Raw genomic sequence first — 6,607 nt, forward strand, 5'->3', positions numbered from 1 at the left:
AATATAAATAAATAACAACTAAAAATGGAATATGTAAATATAAATTTAAGGACTAAATTGAATACATATAAAAGTGAAAGACTTAAAATTGAAATAAATAAAAAACAAAAAGGATTAAATAGAAATAAATGCAAAATGTGATAAAATAATGAAAAATATACTAACTTGCATTCATTTAAAAAATTAAAAAATATAATATATATATAATAAAATTATATAAACTATAATTATATTATAAACTATATAATTATTATAAACTATATATATAAATATATTTATGTGAACTATATATAAACTACGTATATAAAATTATAAACTATATTTATATTATAAACTATATAATTATTATAAGCTATATATATAAATTATGTTTATGTGAACTATATATATAAACTATGCATATAAACTATATATGTATAAACTATAAAAAGTATAAAACTATAAAAAGTATATAGTTTATAAAATATTATTTATATTAATATAGTATATATATATACATATAAACTATATAAAATATAGTTTATATGTTATAATTTATATTAATATAATATATATATATATATATAGTCTATTTAGGGTTAGGGTTTCTATAAACTATATACTTTATTATTTTATATAGTTTATGCATAGTATTTCTATAAACTATATGTTGAAAACATTTTGATGTTTCAATATAACAAATTAAATTAAAAGAATTTTAATTTTGAAAAGATTTTCTAAGCACATTCGATATATTAATCGAATATCAAAATTACTCAAAGTATTTCAAAGTTTATTTTAAATCCTTACTAAAGTGTAAAATTAAGTTTTAATGTTAAAATAATTTTAAAACAATTTTACAAAGTATTTCGAACCGTTTCAAAGCCAAAAATTACAGTTTGTCCATAGGGAACCGATTTCCCCCCAAGGGGGTACCGATTCCCCCTGAATGGTTTAGCTCCGAGAATTCCAGTATGCTCGGAGGGAACCGATTCCTCCCCAGGGGTACCGATTCCCCCCACTGTTCAACGGTCGAATATTTGAATTTTACACTTAGGGAACCGATTCCTCATGAGGGGTACCGATTCCCCCCACGTTCCAAGTTGTTTTATTAAATGATTTCACACTTAAACGACTCTATTATCTCCACTAATCATCCCAAACGTTCAGAAGTGATTCAATGTGTATTTAAACAAGTTCTGAAGCTTTTGATCAATAAGAAATTATAGAGAAACAAGAGAGAAAGCATCAAACACCAAGTTTGTGCAAATCAAGCCAATTTTCCTTTCAATATTCATTTTGCTTTCAAGAACACCATTTGTGCTCATTTGTAATTATTTGTGAGTGTTCTTTTCTTGTTCTAGAATTGTGCAAACGTCTTACCTTGTAAGGTTTTCCTTGTAAGTTTGTAAATTTGTGTATTTCTCTTTGAAAAAGAATGTGCTCAAGAATTTGGGGTATAATTCTTGAGGGAGTTGTAAGGTTACTCTTTGTCCTCAAAAGAAAGAACAGATTAGTGAATTTGTTGGAAAATCCTTAGTGTGGATAGCTAAGGTAGTGGACGTAGACTTTGGTTGAGAAAGTCGAACCACTCTAAATCGTTGTGCAAATACTTTCAATTTTCTGCAAAAGCTTCCACAAAATTTTAATTGCCAATTCACCCCCCCTCTTGGCCATTTCCATCAATCGATTAACTCAACAATTGGTATCAAAGCCTCACTCATTTGAAGGTTTAATCGCCTCTTGAGTCGATCCGGGAAGAGTTAAATCGATAAAGATGGCGTCTACTTCCGGTTTATTCTCCATGGAAGAATCCAAACCTATTGACGTGTCTCCATACTTCAATGGAACAAATTATCGTCATTGGAAGAGGTGTATGATGATATTCATCAAAGCATTTGATATGGAAGCTTGGATGATAATCAAGAAAGGATATTCCTCTCCTACTAAGAAGGCAAAGAAGTGGAGTGTTCAAGAACGGAATGAAGCTCAACAAAACTCAAAGGCTATGCACATGTTATGTTGTGCAATTGATCCTAATGTATATAAAGGAGTTTCTTCTTGTTCAAGTGCCAAGGAAATGTGGGATAAGCTTGAGGAGATCTATAGAGACAAGGAAGAAGAATAACCAATAAAAGTGATGTCTCTATTAGCTCTCACAGAGCCAAATGTATCTTCTAACTCAAATATATCAAATTCAAAATCTTTTTATAAGTTACAAGATGTTTATGATAAATTATTTTTGGAGTTTGAGACCATGAACTCCAAATACAATAAATTGATTTCTAAATTTATTGCTAAAAATGATCTTCTTTTGAAAGCTAAAACAGACTTGGAAAATCAAAATAAAATGTTGAAAAAGGAGTTAGAGCTTTCAAAAATAAAATCTGAAAACTTTGAAAAAGAAATTTTCAATTAAACAAACTTCTTCTAGAAATGAAAATGGATTTGAAAATCAAAATGAAATCTTGAAGAAGGATTTATAACTCTCAAAAAATGAAATTTGAAAGTATTGAAAAAGAAAATTTCAATTTAAAAGATAAGCTTGAATGTTTAACAAGAGAAAAATAGATCATTCTAAATAATTCATCTAGTTCAATAATGACAATATGTTCACATTGTCATTATCATGGTCATAAGGAACATACTTGTCCTTTAAAGAAAGGAAAATGATTTAAAATTAGATAAGTATGGGTTCCAAAAGGAACAAGAGGCATTGAAACTAATGTTCAAGGATCCAAAGCAATTTGGATACCAAAATCTACTTAAATGTCTCTTGTAGGTGTGTGAGAGTAATGGTGATAAAGATGATGATATTCAAGATGCTCTAGCCACACATAAAAGGGAATGGGTAACCTCTAAACTTAATGTTTTTATTATTTGGTTGCTTATTTAGTTTATGCATGCATGAGGTTTTAAAATATTGAATTATGTTTTATCTCATGTATGTTAAAAAAATATATTGTATGATGAACATGGTAATTTTTGGTAATGTTTTATAAACTCTAGTTCATCATATTATTTTTTTGGTCAAAATTGTTTTTAAAATGTAATTGATATCTCTTTAACAATTGATATCGATTTTTCAAGAACTTTGGTTTTGCAAAATTTTGACCTGAAATTTTTCTTAATGTTTATGCATAGATTTTTGTTTAAATATTATAAAGTTTTAGTGCATAACATTTTCAAAAACTTTATGCATGTGCTCTTAATCTCTATAATCAACATTGCATAATGTTTTATATGTGAATGGGTTAAAAGCATAATCTTTTGAAAAATAAATTTGATAAAAGATACAATGTTTTATTTTAAATGATTGCAAAATTAATTGACATTGCATCTATTTTCGATTATGCTTGTTGGTCATAAAATAGGGATATATACATGATGCATTTAGATTTTATTGATATGACTATTTTGTGCCTAGTTGCTAGGGATGAGCATGATAATTTGTTATGGCATAGGAGACTAGGACATGCTAGCATGAGTGTTTTGCAACGGTTAGTTCAAGGAGAATTGGTTCGAGGGCTGCCTAAACTAAAATTTGATAATGATAAAATTTGTGATGCTTGTGCTAAAGGAAAACAAAAGCGAGTTTCTTTTAAAACCATTAATGACGTATAAACTAGTAGAGTATTACAATTGATCCATATAGATCTTTTTGGGCCAACTAGAACTACTAGCTTGGGTGGAAAACAATATGCATTTGTCTTGGTAGATGACTATTCTAGATATACTTGGGTTCTATTTTTAAGTACTAAAGATGAAGCATTAGAACATTTCAACACATTTTCAAAAATAATCCAAAATGAAAAAGGTTACTCTATAACTAGTGTTAGGAGTGATCATGGCACCGAATTTGAAAATCTTGGATTTATTGAGTTTTGTAATTCTAATGGTATTAGCCATAATTTTTCAGCACCTAGAACCCCTCAACAAATGGAGTTGTTGAGAGGAAAAATCGAATTTTAGAAAAAATGGCTAGAACCATGCTTTGTGAAAATAATTTGCCAAAATATTTTGGGCGGAAGCCACAAATACCGCTTGTTATGTTATAAATCGAGTAATGATTAAGCCAATTTTAAAGAAAATCCATATGAAATTTTCAAAAATAAAAAGCCTAACATTAGCTATTTTAATCCTTTTGGATGTAAATGTTTTGTTTTGAACAACGGTAAAGAAAACCTTGGCAAATTTGATGCTAAAAGTGATGAAGGAATTTTTCTGGGTTATTCCTTAAATTCTAAAGCTTATCGAGTATTTAATAAAAGAACTTTAGTTGTATAAGAGTCTATACATGTTGTTTTCGATGATAATCCCCTTCCGAAGAAGGTTTTTTGTGTTAATGATGATGTAGGTATTATAAATACAAATGATGTTAGACATGACGTTGGAGAATCATCATCAAAGGAAGAAACGAAAGATGAGGAAACTCATGATCCTCTCGAGAATCCAACCATTGAAGAAAGAGAAGTATCTTATCCAAGTGAGTACAACTATGTCAAGGATGGTGAGATTATAGGTGATCCATCCAAAGGGGTAACAACTCGATCTTCTCTTAGAAACATTTGTTATTATGTTGCATTTATTTCATGCATAGAGCCTAAGAATATTAAAGAAGCATTAAATGATGAACATTGAATTATGGCTATGCAAGAAGAATTAAATCAATTTGAGAGAAGTAAAGTATGGACATTAGTTGAAAGGCCTAGTAATAAATCTACTGTAGGTACTAGATGGGTATTTAGAATAAGCTTGATGGGAGTGGTAATATAGTGAGAAACAAGGCTAGACTTGCTGCTCAAGGGTATACTCAAGAAGAAGGCATAGACTATGATGAAACATACGCTCCCATAGCTAGGATGGAAGCAATTAGAATGTTATTAGCATTTGCATGTTTTCATGAATTTAAACTATATCAAATGGATGTTAAAAGTGCATTTTTAAATGGTTTTATAAAAGAAGAAGTGTATGTGGAACAACCTCCAGGTTTTGAAGATTCAAAATTTCCGGATCATGTTCTTAAATTGACAAAAACACTTTATGGTTTAAAACAAGCTCCTAGAGCTTGGTATGAAAGACTGTCAAATTTTTTAATTGAAAAAGGTTTTTCAAAAGGGAAGGTTGACGCTACATTGTTTTTAAAGCATAAAGGTAAAGATTTATTAGTAGTTCAAATTCATGTTGATGATATAATATTTGGTTCTACTAATGATGTTCTTTGCCAAGAATTTTCTAAGCTAATGCAAAGCGAATTCGAGATGAGCATGATGTGGGAGCTTTCATTTTTCTTGGGACTCCAAATCAAGCAAAGAAAAGATGACATCTTCATCAATCAAGCTAAGTACGTCAAAGATATGCTCAAGATGTTTGAACTGGAAAATGGGAAACCTCATGACACTCCAATGAGCTCTTCTACAAAGCTTGACTTGGATGAAGGAGGTAAATGTGTAGATGTTAAATTATATAGGTCAATGATTGGATCTCTACTTTATCTAACTGCAAGTAGACCTGTCATTATGTTTAGTGTTTGCTTATGTGCTAGATTTCAATCATGCCCTAAGGAATCACATTTACTAGCTGTTAAGAGAATCTTTAGATACCTTAAGGACACTCCTAGTTTAGGACTTTGGTATCTTAGAGACTCTAGCTTTAGCTTGCATGCCTTTTCTGATGCGGATTATGGAGGATGCAAATTAGATAGGAAAATAACCTCCGGTACTTGCCAATTCCTTGGAAATATGTTGATTTCTTGGTTTTCAAGAAACAAAATTATGTTGCATTATCTACCACTGAAGTCGAATACATTTCAGCCGTAGTTGTTGTGCACAAGTTTTATGGATGAAACAACAACTTTTTGATTATGGAATTGAAGTAGGTACCATTCTTATCAAGTGTGACAATACTAGTGCTATTTGTCTCACTAAAAATCCCATCCAACACTCTAGAACTAAGCACATTGAAATAAGACATCACTTCATTAGAGACCATGTCACTAAGGAAGGTGTAGTTCTAGAATTTGTTGATACTTTGCACCAATTAGCGGGTATCTTTACAAAACCTTTAGACAAGGAAAGATTTTGGACACTTAGGAGAGAATTAGGTTTGACCAACCTATCTTCACTTAGTGTTTAAAATAATTTTAGCACTTTTAAGACTAAATGAAAAATGCTTAGAATAGTAATTTTTGATTGCATTCATTGCTATTAGTTAGGGGGAGTTTATGATTCTTGATGAAAATTAACTTTATGTTCAAATATAGTTTAAAGATTAATTTGATTGTTTGAACATGATTAATTTTCAATATATGAGTTGCCAATACCACTAGAGAAAGTTAATTTAGCATTTTGTGTGTCTAAAATCGGATTTTAGCATTTTGGTGCAGAGGGAATCGATACCCCCATAAGGGAACCGATTCCCCCTTTGAATGGGAACCGATTCCCTTGAGGGAATCGATACCCCCCACTGGTTCTGGATATATCACGACCAGAAAACCCATCCTCTCAAAACCTCTCTTCTTTCTTAAACGTCGTTCATCCTCTCTTTCTCTCTAAATGACCATCCAGCTCAGTTGGTAGAGTACAAGGTTCTTAACCTTGAGGTCGTGGGATCGAGTCCCACGGAGGGC

This window comes from Hibiscus syriacus, unplaced genomic scaffold (assembly GCF_006381635.1).
Source record: "Hibiscus syriacus cultivar Baekdansim isolate YM2019G1 unplaced genomic scaffold, ASM638163v2 tig00005936_pilon, whole genome shotgun sequence".
Classification (NCBI taxonomy): Eukaryota; Viridiplantae; Streptophyta; class Magnoliopsida; order Malvales; family Malvaceae; genus Hibiscus; species Hibiscus syriacus.